Raw genomic sequence first — 17,061 nt, forward strand, 5'->3', positions numbered from 1 at the left:
GTGCAGCGACTGTAACACCACGTTTAGACTCACTTAAATCTTGATAATCTACCATTGTAGCAGCAGTAGCCGATCTAACAATTGCGCTAGACACTTGTCTTATAGAGGCGTTGCCGACAGCAGGGTCGTGTTCTACCTGTTTATATATCTCTGAATAAGCGAGCCTATACCAATTTCTTTATCGCATCAGAGTATATGCCTTGTTTGCTATCCAAGCCTCAGATTTGTAATGTAACAACTAGCATTTACTGGAATTTCACCTGCGTTTCGTTAGTTGTCTTTCTATTTAGCATTATATTTGTTCTTCCACAGACATCCTGAAATTTGCTGTTTCATTCCGTATACTTTTATCGTGAGCAAAATTTCACAGCCGAGGTAGTTATAATGACCTATTTGCTCGATTTTGTTTTCTATCGCCATTATTGTCGCCGTTATTGTTTTCAATGTAATCCTGTTTCTGTAGATATTCTGAAACTGTAATGTTGACCAGTTCCACTTAATTAAAATTATTTATTTGTAATTCTTCATCTGAAGTGGCTATCGTAGGCTAGCCGTCAGCATACCTTCATTTTTTATTTAATGATCATTATCAGGTTTTATTACTTTTTGTGGTTTCACCGCCAGACACCACACTTGCTAGGTGGTAGCTTTTAAATCGGCCGCGGTCCGTTAGTATACGACGGACCCGCGTGTCGCCACTGTCAGTAATTGCAGACCGAGCGCCGCCACACGGCAGGTCTAGAGAGACGTCCTGGCACTCGCCCCAGTTGTACAGCCGATGTTGCTAGGAAAGGTTCACTGAGAATTACGCTCTCATTAGCCGAGACGATAGTTAGCACAGCCTTCGGCTTAGTCAATTGCTACGACCTAGCAAGGCGCCATTTATCCTTTGCTATGTATCTAATGAAGCATGTACAGTAACAAGACCAATGTTTTACCAAATGTGGATTAAAGTTAAGTATTCCAGAAGCTACGTACTTTTCTTTATAGCATTCATTAAGTATCCTGTTTCAGACCTCACGCCATCCTGCGTGAGCTTATAGCGTGCATTTCGGCTTCCTCAAACAACACGGTGTTGGCACTTCTGCCGACACTTCACTTTTACTTTTCGTTTCATCATTTCACTTTATAATCATGTCACGTACATACCAGTGTTTAAATCCTAAGTTAGTTATGATACCATTCTTACTTATTTTGTTTCCTGTTTCTATTACAAATTTAGTTTCGTTGTTGATGTGCGGTTTTCACATAATGGATTCGGAGACAAGGGCTCGTACTGTTAGCCAATAAACAGACTGTAATGGAAATGCCGCGTGGCTAGGGCCTCCCGTTCGCCTGATGCAAGTCTTTCGAGTTGACGCCACTTCGGCGACTTGCATGTCAAGGGGGATGAAATGATGATGATAAGGACAACACAACACCCAGTCCCTGAGCGGAGAAAATCTCCGGCCCAGCCGGGAATCGAACCCGGGCCGTTAGGTATGACATTCGGTCGCACTGACCACTCAGCTACCAGGGGCGGACAACAGACTTTAATAATACTTAGAAAGTGTATTTCTTTGCCCAGACATACGTCTTTTTTGAAACATCCCCTTAGAAAAATTAAGAATGACAATGCTGGTAAACCTCTTACGTTATTTGTTTTCCAAACAGCTGAGCAAAACTGAACATACTCTAGACGTTTCTCTCTTTATTTATTCTGATCAACACTAAACTGACACACAATATTTTTTTTAGCGTAACGCAATCCCTACAAAAGAATGACCCTGACTAACAATAACTTATACCTTACATGAATCACTTACCACGCAATAATTTTCGTTACTCAAACTACTGCAATACAGCGAGCGCCAATACTACCAAAATTTCCTTTTTCTGACGGACACACGTCCAGATCGTCCGCTTTCAAAATTCTGCCATCTCTCTCCACACATCCACCACTGCTGGCGGCTCACCTCCAACGCTACGCGCTGTTCACATCCAACCGCCCAACACTACAATAGTGAATATTCCTACAATGCGAACCAGCCACAGACTGCACACAGCACAGTCAGTGATTTTCATACAGAGCGTTACGTGGCGTTGCCAACATAAAAACCTACACAGCCTACTTACATCTGAAATGGAGCAGTGTCACCTGACATTAAGTGGTGTCTGTTGCAGGATTTCAGTGCGAGTTGTTTACGATATATCGTATTTTAAAAGTTTCCACGCCGACACATGTTTGAGTCACTCAGCCTGGGCAGTTGCTAGGTACGATGTTGTTATGTTTGCTTATAGTGTGCTTGTGTGTTTTTTCAGTGTATTATGTCAGTATGTGACAGTCCAAGCAATATCTCGTGAGTGGACGATGGGATTTGCAACTGCAGAAAAAATCGACATTCTCTTAGACTGTAGAGTGCAGTTCGTTCTCGTATATTGTATGCGGCGATATACTCCGTCAACTATCTCAGCAATTATTTATCAACCTATTCAACCAGTTACGTGAAAGTTGTAGTGGAACGACTAGACAACGTAATAGAAGGAAACAGTTGATGGCAGAAGAGGGGGAAATTAACGTTCTTGCGGCTGTTGAAATTCATCCGCATGTTAGCTCCCTCGAAATCGAACGAGGCTGTGGCATGAGTCAGACAAGTGTACTACACATTCTCCATCGACATTGGTTCCATCCCTATGACATCGCTCTACATCGAGACCTGCATGACCACGATTATGAGAATCATGTTAACTTCTGTACATGGGCATTAAGAAAGGATACTCCAGACGCATCACGTACCTTGTTCAGTGATAAAGCCGCATTTACCAAACATGTCCAGGCAAACAGCCGAAAGACGCACTATTATACCGGCACGGTAGCTCAGCGTGTTCGGTCAGAGGTTTAGCTGCTCTCTGTAACAAAAATCTAAGTGAATGGATCAACGATGAACTTGACTCAGAATACCAGTCCTTGACCACCTATCCGGTGTGAAAACCGCACATCAATAGCACTTTCCAATGCCGCAATATTTGCGGTGGACATAGTTGGTGGTCACATTAATGTCACTTGACTGTGTACTAAATGTTAAACGTTTAGATTAGACTAGTACTTGTTCCATAGATCATGAATACGACACTTCGTAATTATGTGGAACGTGTCAGGTTAATAAAAGGTGTCCATACAAGGTATTACATTAGACAAAATATTACATGACACTCAATATTTTTAATTTTTTTGTGGGGGTTGGGAAATAACCCACTCACTATATCCAAAAATTCATCTAATGAGTAGAAGGAGTTGCCATTAAGAAATTCTTTTAATTTCCTTTTAAATGCTATACGGCTATCTGTCAGACTTTTGATGCTATTAGGTAAGTGACCAAAGACTTTTGTGGCAGCATAATTTACCCCCTTCTGAGCCAAAGTTAGATTTAACCTTGAATAGTGAAGCTCATCCTTTCTCCTAGTGTTGTAGCCATTTGCACTGCTATTACTTTTGAATTCGTTCGGATTGTTAATAACAAATATCATAAGTGAATATATATTTTTTGAGGCTACAATGAAGATTTCTAGCTCTTTAAGTAAGTGTCTGCATGATGATCTTGGATGAGCTCCAGCAATTATTCTGATTACACGCTTTTGTGCAATGAACACTGTTTTACTCAATGATGAGTTACCCCAGAATATGATGCCATACGAAAGCAGAGACTGAAAATAGGCGTGGTAAGATAATTTACTCAGATGTATATCGCCAGAATTTACAATGACCCCAATAGCATAAGTAGCTGAACTCAAACGTTTCAGCAGATCCTCAGTGTGTTTTTTCCAGTACAACCCCTCATCAATGCATACACCTAGAAATTTTGAATATTCTACCATAGCTACCGATTTCTGATCGAAGTCTATATTTATTAATGGGGTCATTCCATTTACTGTGTGGAACTCTATACACTGTGTTTTGTCAAAGTTTAATGAGAGCCCATTTGCAGAGAACCACTTAATGATTTTCTGAAAAACATCGTTTACAATTTCACCAGTTAATTCTTGTCTGTCGGGTGTGATAGCAATACTTGTATCATCGGTAAAAAGTACCAGCTTTGCATTTTCGTGAATATAGAATGGCAAGTCATTAATATATATTCAGAACAGCAGAGGACCCAAGACCGAACATTGCGGCACCCCATTCTTGATTGTTTCCCAGTTTGAGAAATCACCAGTTTTTTGCATATTATGTGAACTGTTTATTTCAACTTTCTGCACTCTTCCAGTTACGTATGATTTAAACTATTTGAGCACTGTCCCATTCATACCACAGTACTTGAGCTTATCTAGAAGTATTCGCCGGCCGAAGTGGCCGTGCGGTTAAAGGCGCTGCAGTCTGGAACCGCAAGACCGCTACGGTCGCAGGTTCGAATCCTGCCTCGGGCATGGATGTTTGTGATGTCCTTAGGTTAGTTAGGTTTAACTAGTTCTAAGTTCTAGGGGACTAATGACCTCAGCAGTTGAGTCCCATAGTGCTCAGAGGCATTTGAACCATTTTTGAAGTATTCCATGATTTACACAATCAAAAGCCTTTGATAGATCACAAAAAATCCCAACGTGTGACTTCCGGTTACTCAGAGCATTTAATATTTCATTAGTGAAAGTACATATAGCATTTTCAGTTGAGAAACCCTTCTGGAAACCAAACTGACTTTATTTTTACAAAGGTGTGAAGCTACTCTACAATACATTACTTTTTCAAGAACTTTGGGTAAGGCAGTCAGAAGAGAGATTGGGCGGTAGTTGTTGACATCAGTCGTATCCCCTTTTTTATGTTGTGGTTTAACAATGACATACGGCTCACATCTGAACAGGCATTGGTTTCCGGACATATGTTTATTGGAACCTTCCCTCTTGTTTTGACCATTACGACCTTCTTGCGAGAATGTGACACTTCTTCTTCAAACACATGGTAGATGTACAAAATAAATTTGACGTTTCTCACTCGTGCACTTTAGCGTTCTGTGACAACTGCCGGAGAGCAAGTGGCGGGAGCGCGGTGTCGCCGCAGGAAGCGGGCGCTTTCTAAACACTTTTGTCATTCCGCGAAACAGCGAGAGGCGCCTCGGCTTGGTTCGCGTGACCGGCGCGACCCACTTGCCTGCCGGCCGATGCGGGTCGTGACGGCAGCGCCTGCGCCTCCGAGCTCTTCTACGAAGTCTGCACTGCGGCTCGGTATGGTTGTTGCTGACTGCTACGTCGTCCACTTTGGTAATCTACCGCAAATAATATCTCTGAGCTTACTGGAAGACAAAGAACGAAGTGCTCCGATTAAAAAGGTTGCAAGCCAAGGAGGCAGTCTTCAAACCCCACTGTACAGACTATACATCTAAGAATCAGTGACTGAAATAACAAAAGGTTCATGAGTTCAAGTAAAATTAAGGGTGAAAAGATTTTTATTTGTTTTATCTCGAGGCATCAGTCTTGTCACTGATCGATACGGCCCACAACACATTACTCTCCTATGTCACTCTCTTCATCTCAGAGTAGCAATTGCTACCTATGTCCTCGATTATTTATTTATTTATTTACACGTCAAGTTCCGTAGGACCAAATTGAGGAGCAAACATCCAAGGTCATGGAACATGTCAGTACATTAAATTACAACATAAAAGTAATAACAGATAAAAATAAATGTTTTATGAACCCGAAATTTGAATTCGAGTGGTAGCTTATTGAAAATGGATGCAGCAGTATACTGCACACCTTTTTGCACAATAGTTAAGGAAGTCCGATTGAAATGCAGGCTGCCAATGTCAAAATACCCAGACTCGCGAACAGGGGTCGACAAGAGGTTCATGAACTTACACCAGTTATTGCCCGAACCACCCGTTTCTGAGCCAAAAATATCCTTTTACAATGGGAAGAGTTACCCCAAAATAAAATACCATACGACATAAGCGAAGGAAAATAAGCAAAGTAGACTAATTTTCGTGTCGATCGTTCACTCACTTCTGATGCCGTTCGAATAGTAAAAATGGCAGTATTTAATCTTTGAACAAGATCCTGAACGTGGGCTTTCCACGACAGCTTACTGTCTATCTGAACACCTAGAAATTTGAACCGTTCAGTTTCACTATCCGTATGCTAGTTCTGTGAAATTAAAACGTCATGTTTTGTTTAATTGTGTGTTAGAAACTGTAAAAACTGAGTCTTAGTGTGATTTAGCGTTAGTTTATTTTCTAAAGGCATGAACTTAGGTCATGTACTGCACTAATTGAAACCGAGCCAATGTTGCACACAGCATCCTTTACTACCAGACTAGTGTCATCAGCAAACAGAAATATTTTAGAGTTATTCGTAATACTAGAGGGTATATCATTTATATAAATAAGGAACAGGAATGGCCCCCAACACTGATCCCTGGGGCACCCCCCATTTGACAGTATCCTACTCAGACCCCACATCAAAGGCGTTATCAACTTTGTGAATAATGACCTTTTGCTGACTGTTGCTAAAGTAAGAGGTGAACCAATTCTGAGCTACTCCCTGTATTCCATAATGGTCCAACTTCTGGAGCAATATTTTGTGATCAACACCATGAAATGCCTTAGTTATATCAAAAAATTCCAAAGCGTCCGAAACCTTTTGTTTAGCGCATCCAGTACCGCACAGAGACGAGAGAATATAGTATTTTCAATTGTTAAACGACTCCTAAAGCCGAACTGTACATTTGATAGCAAACCGTGTGATATAAAATGATCAATTATCCTTACATACAAGGCCTTTTCAATAACTTTTGCAAACACTGATGGCACAAAAATAGGTCAAAAGTATCTACATCATCCTTTTATTTGCTGGATGTATCCCAGTCTGTCTCCCTCTACAGTTTCTGTCCTCGATCGCTCGCCCTAGTACCATGGAAGACATTCCGTGATATCTTAACAGATGTCCTATATCTACCTCTACATGGACACTCTGCAAATCACATTCAAGCGTCTAGCAGAAGGTTCATCGAAACACTTTCACAATAATTCTGTTATTCCAACCTCGAACAGTGCGTGCGACAAACGAATACCTATATCTTTCAGTGCGATCTCTGTTTTCCCTTATTTTATTATGATGATCGTTTCTCCGTATGTAGGTCGGCGTCAACAAAATATTTTCGACTTCGGAGGAAAAAGTTGGTGATTGATACTTCGTGAGAGATTCCGCCTCAACGAAAAACGCCTTTGTTTTAATGATATCCACACCAAATCATGTATCATTTCAGTGACACTCTCTCCCCCATTTCGCGATAATACAAAACGTGCTGCCCTCCTTTGAACTTCCTGGATGTACTCCGTCAATCCTATCTGGTAAGGATCCCACACCGCGCAGCACTATTCTAAAAGATGACGGACAAGCGTAGTGTAGGCAGTGTCCTTAGTAATGTTCTGCCAATAAAACGCAGTCTTTGGTTTACCTTCCCCACAACATTTTCTATGTGTTCTTTCCAATTTAAGTTGTTCGCAATTGTAATTCATGGTATTTAGCTGAACTTACGGTCTTTAGATTAGACTGATTTATCATGTAACCGAAGTTTAACGGATTCCTTTCAGCACTCATGTGGATGACCTCACACTTTTCCTTATTTAGAGTCCATTGCAAGTTTTCGCACCATACAGATATCTTTTCTAACTCGTTTTGCAATTTGTTTTGATCTTGTGATGACTTTACAAGTCGGTAAACGACAGAGTCATCTGGAAACAATCTAAAACGGTCTCTCAGATTGTTTCCTAAATCATTTATATAGACACGGAACAGCAAAGGGCCTTAGGGAACGCCAGAAATCACTTCTTTCACTCCATGACTTTCCGTCAGTTACTACGAACTGTGACCTCTCTGACAGGAAATCACTAATCCAGTCGCATAATTGAGGCGATATTCCGTAAGCACGCAATTTCACTCCAGGCAGCCCGTGTGCTACAGTGTCAAATGCTCTCTGGAAATCTAGATATACAGAATCAGTTTAAAATCCCTTGTCAATAGCACTCAACACTTCGTATGTTTCACAGAAAAGATGTTTTCTAATTCCGTGTTGACTATCATCCTGTCCTTCTCCTTGTCAGTATTTTCCACATATTCGTTTCCTCTCCGATTCTGCGCAGAACCTCCTCGTTCCTTACTTATCAACATACGTCTGTAGCATCACATCTTGAACGCTTCGATTCTCTTCTACTCCGGTTTGCCCACAGTCCATGTTTCACTACCATACAACGCTATGCTCCAAACGTACATTCTCAGAAATTTCTTCCTCGAATCAGGACCTATGTTTGATATTAGTCGACGTCTCTTGGTCATGAATCCCCACTTTGTCAGTGCTAGTCTGCCTCTTAAGTCCTCCTTGCTCTGTCCGTCATTGGTTATTTTGTGCCTGGGCAGTAGATTTCTTTAACTACATCTACTTCCTGTCCATCTATCTAGATGTAAAGGTTCTCACTGTTCTCATTTCTGCTACTTCTCATTACTTTTGACTTTCTTCGACTTACTCTCAATCCATATTCTGTACTCATTACACTGGTCATTCCACGCAACAGCACCTCTAATTCTTGTTCACTTTCACTCAGGATAGCAATCTCATCAGCGTATCGTGTCACTGACAGCCTTTCACCTTGAATTTAAATCCACCCTTGAATCTTCCTTTCATTTCCGTCATTGCTTCTTCGACGTACAGATTGAGTGGTAGTGACGAAAGACTAGGTCCTTGTCTTACATCCATTTTAATCCGTGTACTTCGTTCTTGGTCCTCCACTCTTACTTTTCCCTCTTGATTCTTCTACACGTTATATAATACCCGGCTTACGCCAAAGTTTACTAATATTTTTCTCAGAATTTCGAACCTCCTGCACCATTTTACATGGTCGAACGCTTTTTCCAGGTCGACAAATGCTGTTAACGTGTTTTGATTTTACCCATTATCAACCGCACTGTCAGAATTGCCTCTCTGGTGCCTTTACCTTCCATATAGCCAAAATGATCTTCTTCTAATACATTCTTAATAATTTTTTTCACCCTTTTGTATTATTGACAGCATGCACGTGCTGTTAAGCTGATGGTCCTGCAACTCTCGTACTAGTTGGTTATTGCAGTCTTGGAAATTGCATGGATCAAGATTTTCGACAATCTGCTGGTATATCGCCAGACTCATTCATTCTACACACCAACCTGAGTAATCGTTTTTCTGCCGCTTCCCCCAATGATTTTAGAAATTCCGATGGAACTTTATTCATCCCTTCTGCCACATTTGATTTTAAGTCTTCCAAAGCTATTCTAAATTCTGATTGTAATATTTGGTCCTCTGTCTCTTCTTCCCGACGCTTTTCCTGCTCTATAACATCAGGTAAGTCCTCTCCCTCCTAGAAGCCCTCAACGTACTCTTTCCACCTATCCTCTCTCTCCTATGCATTTTAACAGCTCAATTCCCATTGCACTCTTAATGTTACCACTCTTAATTTCATCGAAGGCTGTTTTGGCTTTTCTTTAGCCTGAGTCAGTCTTTCCGACAGTCATGTCTTTATCGATTTCTTCATAGATTTCATGCATCCATTTCGCCTTAGCTTCCGTACACTTATTATTGATTTCATTCCTCAGTGACTTATATTTCATTATTCCTAAACTTGGCTGAACATTTATTTACTTCCTTCTATCGTCGATCAACTGAAGTATTTCTAATGTTATCCATGGTTTTCTCGCAATTAACATTCTTGTATGTACATTTTTCTCTCCACCTTGGGGTGACTGCCCTTTCTAAAGATGTCCATTCCTCTTCAGTTGTTCTGTTTACTAAGCTACTAAGCTATTCATTATCGCAGTAGCCGGGCCGTGCGGTTCTAGGCGCTTCAGTCTGGAACCGCGTAACCGCTACGGTCGCAGTTTCGATTCCTGCTTTGGACATGGATGTGTGTGATGTCCTTAGGTTAGTTAGGTTTAAGTAGTTCTAAGTTCTAGGGGACTGATGACCACAGATGCTAAGTCCCATAGTGCTCAGAGCCATTTGAACCATTTGAGCCATTATCGCAGTATCTATAGCCTCTGCGAATTTGAAGTGTATCTCTTCATTCCCTAGTACTTTCGTACAGTCTGAGTAACTTTTTGCGAGTAGGGGTATCTCTGTAACATTTACTACATTTGCTTCAAATGGTTTCGGATCCAACTCCTGGAATTTTTAATGCTGACAGTAGCTGTTCTGTTACGTCTTTCAGTTGTCCTTCCAACTTCCTGCATTCTTAGGCTTTTGGTTATCTTTTAATTACATTGTCTATGGAGAGACCTTTCGCGGTAGTGACGTAAGTTGAACAATGCCAGGTCGATACAAATATTTTGATACTCCAAAGTAAACCTTCGGTACTGAATTAAGACTGTTTGCTTTTACTTCTTATTTACACCTTACATCCTTCTGGTTCGATATAAATTTACCAGAGCATTAGATATAGGAAAACTTCTTTGTTTTTTAAGATTAGTCTAAAATTATCCTAAATGACACTAATTGTGTACCGGCATTAAGGCGGAAATTTTACTCTAATAGGGCATAGTCAGTATAGATTTTGACTTATACAAGGACTCGTAACTACATTTGTAGAATGTTACAATATCTGTTGCTATGTGTAATTTATTTTGTGTAGAGATTTTCAAAAAATTGTAAGATGTGGTACAAATTTACCCCGTTCGACTGTATCCCATTTGTTTGCGCATTGATCCTTCCTAACTAGTCTCTTAAATTTCAGGCTCCTCTTCATCAGTACCAAATTATAATCTGAGTCTATATATGCTCCTGAGTACGCCTTAAAATCCAATATCTGATTTCGGAATCTCTGCCTCACCATGATGTAATCGAACTGAAATTTTGCTGTATCTGCCGGTCTTTCACTAGTAAACCTAATCCTGTTGTGATTCTTAAACAGAGTATTCAGCTGTTACTCTCTGAAATTTACTGCAGATCTCAAGTAGTCATTCTCGTAACTCATCGCTACCACCCAGTCCATAGTCTCCCCTAACCCTTTCTTCCAGTCCTTCCCCTACAACCGAGCTCCAATTCCCCCTGACTATTAGATTTTCATCTGCCTTTACACACTGAATTACCCGTTCAGTATCCTCATATACTTTCTCTATCTCTTCATCTTCCGCTGGCGACATCGCCAAGTATACCTGAACTGTTGTTGACGGTGCTGGTTTGCTGTGGATTCTAACAACAGCCCTATCACTAAACTGATCACAGTAGATCACTCTCTCTCCTACCTTCCTATTCATAATGAATCCTACTTCCATGATACCACTTTCTGCTGCTGTATATATTACCTTATACTTTTCTGACTAGAAATCTGAACCTTCTCTCCATTTCACTCACTGATGCCTGTTATATTTAGATTGAGTCTTAGCATTTTCGTTTCAGTATTTCTAGCTTCCCAACAACTTTCAAATTTCTGACATTCCACGCCCCGACTTGTAGAGCGTTATACTTTCGTTAGTTGTTGAATCTTTTTCTCATGGTCACCTTCCCCTAGGCTGTCCAGACATCAACGTGAATTCAGTATAATGCTCCTCAAACCACGGTAGCACGGTTCTGGCTCCGAAACACGGACAATTGTGCTGCTGAAAGATGACATCGCCGTCGGGGAGATATCAAGCATGAAAGGATGCAGGTGGTTCTCAGCTGTCAACATGTCTTCGATTACTACCACAGGTCCCATCCAAATGCAGGAAATGTCTCCCATAGCATAATACTACTCTCAACAGCCTGCAGTCGTGGCACGCTGCACGTTTCGAACCGCCGTTCACCTCGATGACGGCGTTTGTAGAGACGACCAGCGACCTAGTGTGGCAAAAATATGATTCAAGGCCGGCCGAAGTGGCCGTGCGGTTAAAGGTGCTGCAGTCTGGAACCGCAACACCGCTACGGTCGCAGGTTCGAATCCTGCCTCGGGCATGGATGTTTGTGATGTCCTTAGGTTAGTTAGGTTTAACTAGTTCTAAGTTCTAGGGGACTACTGACCTCAGCAGTTGAGTCCCATAGTGCTCAGAGCCATTTGAACCATTTTTTATGATTCAAGCGAAGAGCCGACACGTTTCCATTGATCCATTATCAACTTCCGATGGCCCCGTGCCCACCGCTATCGTATCTGACGGTGTCGTTGGGTCAACATGTGAACACGGAGGCGTTGTCTGCTGCGGAACTCCACAATGTACGATGGACGGTCCGTTCCAAAGCACTTGTGCGTACAGCAGCACTATGCTCTTTCGGCAGAGATACCACAGATCACAATCTGTCCTACTTCATAGAGCAAACAAGAGTCCGAACCCCACGTTCTGGCCGGCCGAAGTGGCCGTGCGGTTAAAGGCGCTGCAGTCTGGAACCGCAAGACCGCTACGGTCGCAGGTTCGAATCCTGCCTCGGGCATGGATGTTTGTGATGTCCTTAGGTTAGTTAGGTTTAAATAGTTCTAAGTTCTAGGGGACTAATGACCTCAGCAGTTGAGTCCCATAGTGCTCAGAGCCATTTGAACCATTTGAACCCACGTTCTGTGAAGAGTTGTGGACGTCCAACCATGTAGTGGTAGTTTCACAGTCCTTCTGCCTCTTTCCGTAGATGCTTACGACAGTAGCGCGTGCACATTCGACGAACTTCGCCGTGTCCGAGACACTCGTTCACAGACTCTGCGTTACAATAATCTGTCCTTTGTCAAAGTCGCTTATCTAAGTGGAGTTCTCAATTTGCAGCCCATGTCTTCGCTAGGGTGATTCCCCGCCCGCGTTTGCTCCGCTTACATTCTTTTGTTACCGCGTCACTCTCCAGCAACGCCACCAAGCGGCATCCAACGTCGCGATGGGCAGTGGTTCAAAATGGTTCAAATGGCTCTGAGCACTGTGGGACTTAACATCTGAGGTCATCAGTCCCCTAGAACGTAGAACAACTTAAACCAAACTAATCCAAGGACATCGCACACACCCATGCCCGAAGCAGGTTTCCAACCTACGACCGTAGCGGTCGCGCTGTTCCAGACTGTAGCGCTTAGAACCGCTCGGCCACAACGGCCGGCTTGGGCAGTGGTCTTAACGATTTGGCTTATCAGTGTATTAGTCTTAATGGTCGGTTTTGTGCAAGTAATTCTTTCTAAGTGATGAAATACCCCAGAAAATTATTCCTTACGGCGTTACTGAGTGGAACGCAGAATATGTCAAGACGTTGAATCCTTTGGTTCCAAGACTAGCAATTAGAGGTAGAACAAAAGCAGCTGAAATTATTTGTTTCAGAAGCTCAGTAATATGCTTCTTTAAGTTCAAGCTTTCATCATTATGTACACCAAAAAATTTTGAGCATTCTACCCCATTTACTGACTCCTCTTCGTGTCCTACGTTAATAGCTGGAATGATTTCATCTGTTGTGCGGAACTGGATGTAATTCTTCTCCAAATTTAGGGGCATTCGTTTCTAGAGAACAACTTAATAATTCTTTGAAAAACTTTATTAACGATTACTTCTGCTGGTTTCCCTCTAATGTATTTTATTATAACACTAGTATCGTCTGCAAAAAGTATGAGTTCTGCTTCTTGAATGTTATGTAGGTCATTTCAGTTATACAAAGTATAACGGGTATGCGTGCAGATATTTCTATTGGTGACTGAGGACGGTGAAGAGAACAACATTCATCAGTATTTACATCATTTGCAGACTGATAATTATAACTGTTAGGAGTAGTATGTTTGTAGGTTTGTTGGTACCTCCAAGTGCATACGACAGAGAGCAACCCATTAATGCTTATTGTCTCTGGACACCAGGTCAGGTGTTGAAGTATCAGCGGTTGGGTGCAAAATGGTTAGTCTATACTGACAGGCGTATTCCATTTAGTGGTGCCGCTACGACTGTACAGAAATTATCAGACAGTAACTGAAGTGTTTGTTGGAAGATGCACAACCATCACACTGGCGTGTGTTCATATTAAGGTACCACATATGGAAGTATCTGCGCTTGTATCTGTTACACCCCGTATAAGGAATAGGGATGTATCCAAACTTGAAACGTGTGAGATTCCCTCTGCGATCTCCCCAGTCACTAAAATATTCTACCCTTGTGACATTGTTTGAGTTATTCAGCATAATGTTCGCATTCCGTTTGATAAATATAATTTAAATCAGTTGTGTATAGAGCCATCAGTCCCGCAAAACTTGAGATACACTAAGAGAGCAGCATGACCTACACAACCAAGTGCCTAAAGGAGATCACAAAAAATACTGACAGGCAATATTTTATTATTTACGGCTTGCATTATTTATTGCATTGAAAATTATGTTAATTGATAAGAACTTAGGAAGTTCCCTGCAGAATCCGTGGAGAAAGGAAGATCCAGAAAAATCCAGAAAATACTGACAAGAAGCAGAGACAGGATGATAGGAATTAAGTTTACACATCAAGGAATAACTTCCATTGTACTAGAGAGAGCTGTAGAGGGCAAAAGTTGTTGCGGAAGACATGGACTGGAACACATCGAATAAAAAATCCGGGATGAAAAGGTTGGCACAGCAGACGAAGTCGTGGCGAACTAGGTCGCATCATTCAGAAGACTGACAAACCGAAAAAAATATGTTGGATACTGTATGCATTATTAACAGCCTCTTTCTGTCTACTTTACACAGTAGGACACCATCGCAACGAGGCGGCGCACCGGCTTCTACAGGATATTGAAGTGCTCCTTAGTACAATTTCAAAAATGGTTCAAATGACTCTGAGCACTATGGGACTTAACATCTGCGGTCATCAGTCCCCTAGATCTTAGAACTACTTAAACCTAACCAACCTAAGGACATCACACACATCGATGCCCGAGGCAGGATTCGAACCTGCGACCGTAGCAGTAGCGCGGTTCCGGACTGAAGCGCCTAGAACTGCTCTGTCACCGCGGCCGGCGCTTAGTACAAACTCCAAATCTAACGTACGCAGAGTCCGCCGGTGCGTCGGATATCCGTCTGTCTGAGAGGACCCACCATTACACAGACGCCCAAAATGGGCTTGAAATGTTGTGTGACGTGGTTGGTGACTGTGAGGGAGCGTCTTTGGCAACAGCCGTGCTGCCTCCCAACCGTTTCCACCTGCTTGGCCACACAAACGCCATCTCGACTTGTTCTCGACGTGAATACCTGCCCATTGTGCCGCTTACAGTACGCTGCGTCAATCACACAATCTGCAACGCACGAGGAACACACGGCACGTGGTCAGAGGAACTGTCATTCATCAGCCCCATCTACCGTGGAAACGTTGCATTTCCGGTCGCAAGCTCATAGGACCTTTTTTCCTCCATTTCCAGTCAGTACTCCATCCCTGCAGTTTGTCTGTTTTATTAATGTTCACCCTGTATGAAAGCTTTTCCCCTCGTGTGATACTTCAATTTGAAACTGACTCATTCCGATAAAACGTTTTTCAATAATAATTTTAAAAGAGCGTACATACGTACTTTAGTCAAAAAAGGCATTAAAACCCATTACAACGTTGAAAATTACCGTATTTCAGGACACAGATGTGATGATTCTGTAAAAGTAGGTATTGTTGTTGTGGTCTTCAGTCCAGAGACAGGTTTAATGCAGCTCTCCATGCTACTCTATCCTGTGCAAGCTTCTTCATCTCCCAGTACCTACTGCAACCTACATCCTTCTGAATCTGCTTAGTGTATTCATCTCTTGGTCTCCCTCTACGATTTTTCCCCTCCACGCTGCCCTCAAATTCTAAACTGGTGATCCCTTGATGCCTGAGAATATGCCCTACCAACCGATCCCTGCTTGCAGTCAAGTTGTACCACAAATTTCTCTTCTCTCCAATTCTATTCAATACCTCCTCATCACTTCTACCCATCGAATCTTCAGCTTTCTTCTGTAGCACCACATTTCGAAAGTTTCTATTATCTTCTTGTCTAAACTGTTTATCGTCCACGTTTCACTTCCATACATGGCTACACTCCATACAAATACTTTCAGAAACGACTTCCTGACACTTAAATCTATACACGATGTTAACAAATTTCTCTTCTTCAGAAACACTTTCTTTGCCATTGCCAGTCTACATTTTATATCCTCTCTACTTCGACCATCATCAGTTACTATGCTCCCCAAATAGCGAAACTCCTTTACTACTTTAAGCGTTTCATTTCCTAATCGAATTACCGCAGCATCACCCGATCTAATTCGACTACATTCCATTATCCTCGTTTTGCTTTTGTTGATGTTCATCTTATATCCTCCTTTCAAGACACTGTCCATTCCGTTCAGCTGCTCTTCCAGGTCCTTTGCTGTCCCTGGTTCAAATGGTTCAAATGGCTCTGAGCACTATGGGACTTAACTTCTTAGGTGATCAGTCCTCTAGAACTTAGAACTACTTAAACCTAACTAACCTAAGGACATCACAAACATCCATGCCCGAGGCAGGATTTGAACCTCCGACCGTAGCGGTCGCGCGGTTCCAGACTGTAGCGCCTAGAACCGCTCGGCCAGCCCGGCCGGCTTTGCTGTCTCTGACAGAATTACAATGTCATCGGCGAACTTCAAAGTTTTTATTTCTTCTCCATGGATTTTAATCCGTACTCCAAATTTTTCTTTTGTTTCCTTTACTGCTTGCTCAATATGCAGATTCAATAACATCGTGGATAGGCTAAAACCCTGTCTCACCCCTTCCCAACCACTGCTTTCCTTTCATGCTCATCGACTCTTATAACTGCCATCTGGTATATTATGTGAAATTATATGAAAATACGCTAACAAGTTAACTTCACTTACATTTTAAATTTTTAAAACCTTTAAAATTTCGCTTTGAATAAGAAGTATCTTATGTTCATTCATTGACAATCTGTTAGCCAAGATAGACACGAAGCTAACACCCAGAGAAGTAGCATAAGTTTGTAGATGAAATAGCGCCGCTAACGGAGAGAGATGCAAAGAGTGTATTATGAGATAAGGGAAATTAAGATAGTAGAAAAAGACGAATATTTGTGATGTACCACTGGAAAGGAAGAGAAGGTAAAATAACAGAACAGGGACGGGGGAAAAGCAGTGGAAGATGAGGTCAGCCGGTAGAATTTCGCAG

The sequence above is a fragment of the Schistocerca serialis genome, chromosome 8 (genome assembly GCF_023864345.2).
Source record: "Schistocerca serialis cubense isolate TAMUIC-IGC-003099 chromosome 8, iqSchSeri2.2, whole genome shotgun sequence".
Classification (NCBI taxonomy): domain Eukaryota; kingdom Metazoa; phylum Arthropoda; class Insecta; order Orthoptera; family Acrididae; genus Schistocerca; species Schistocerca serialis.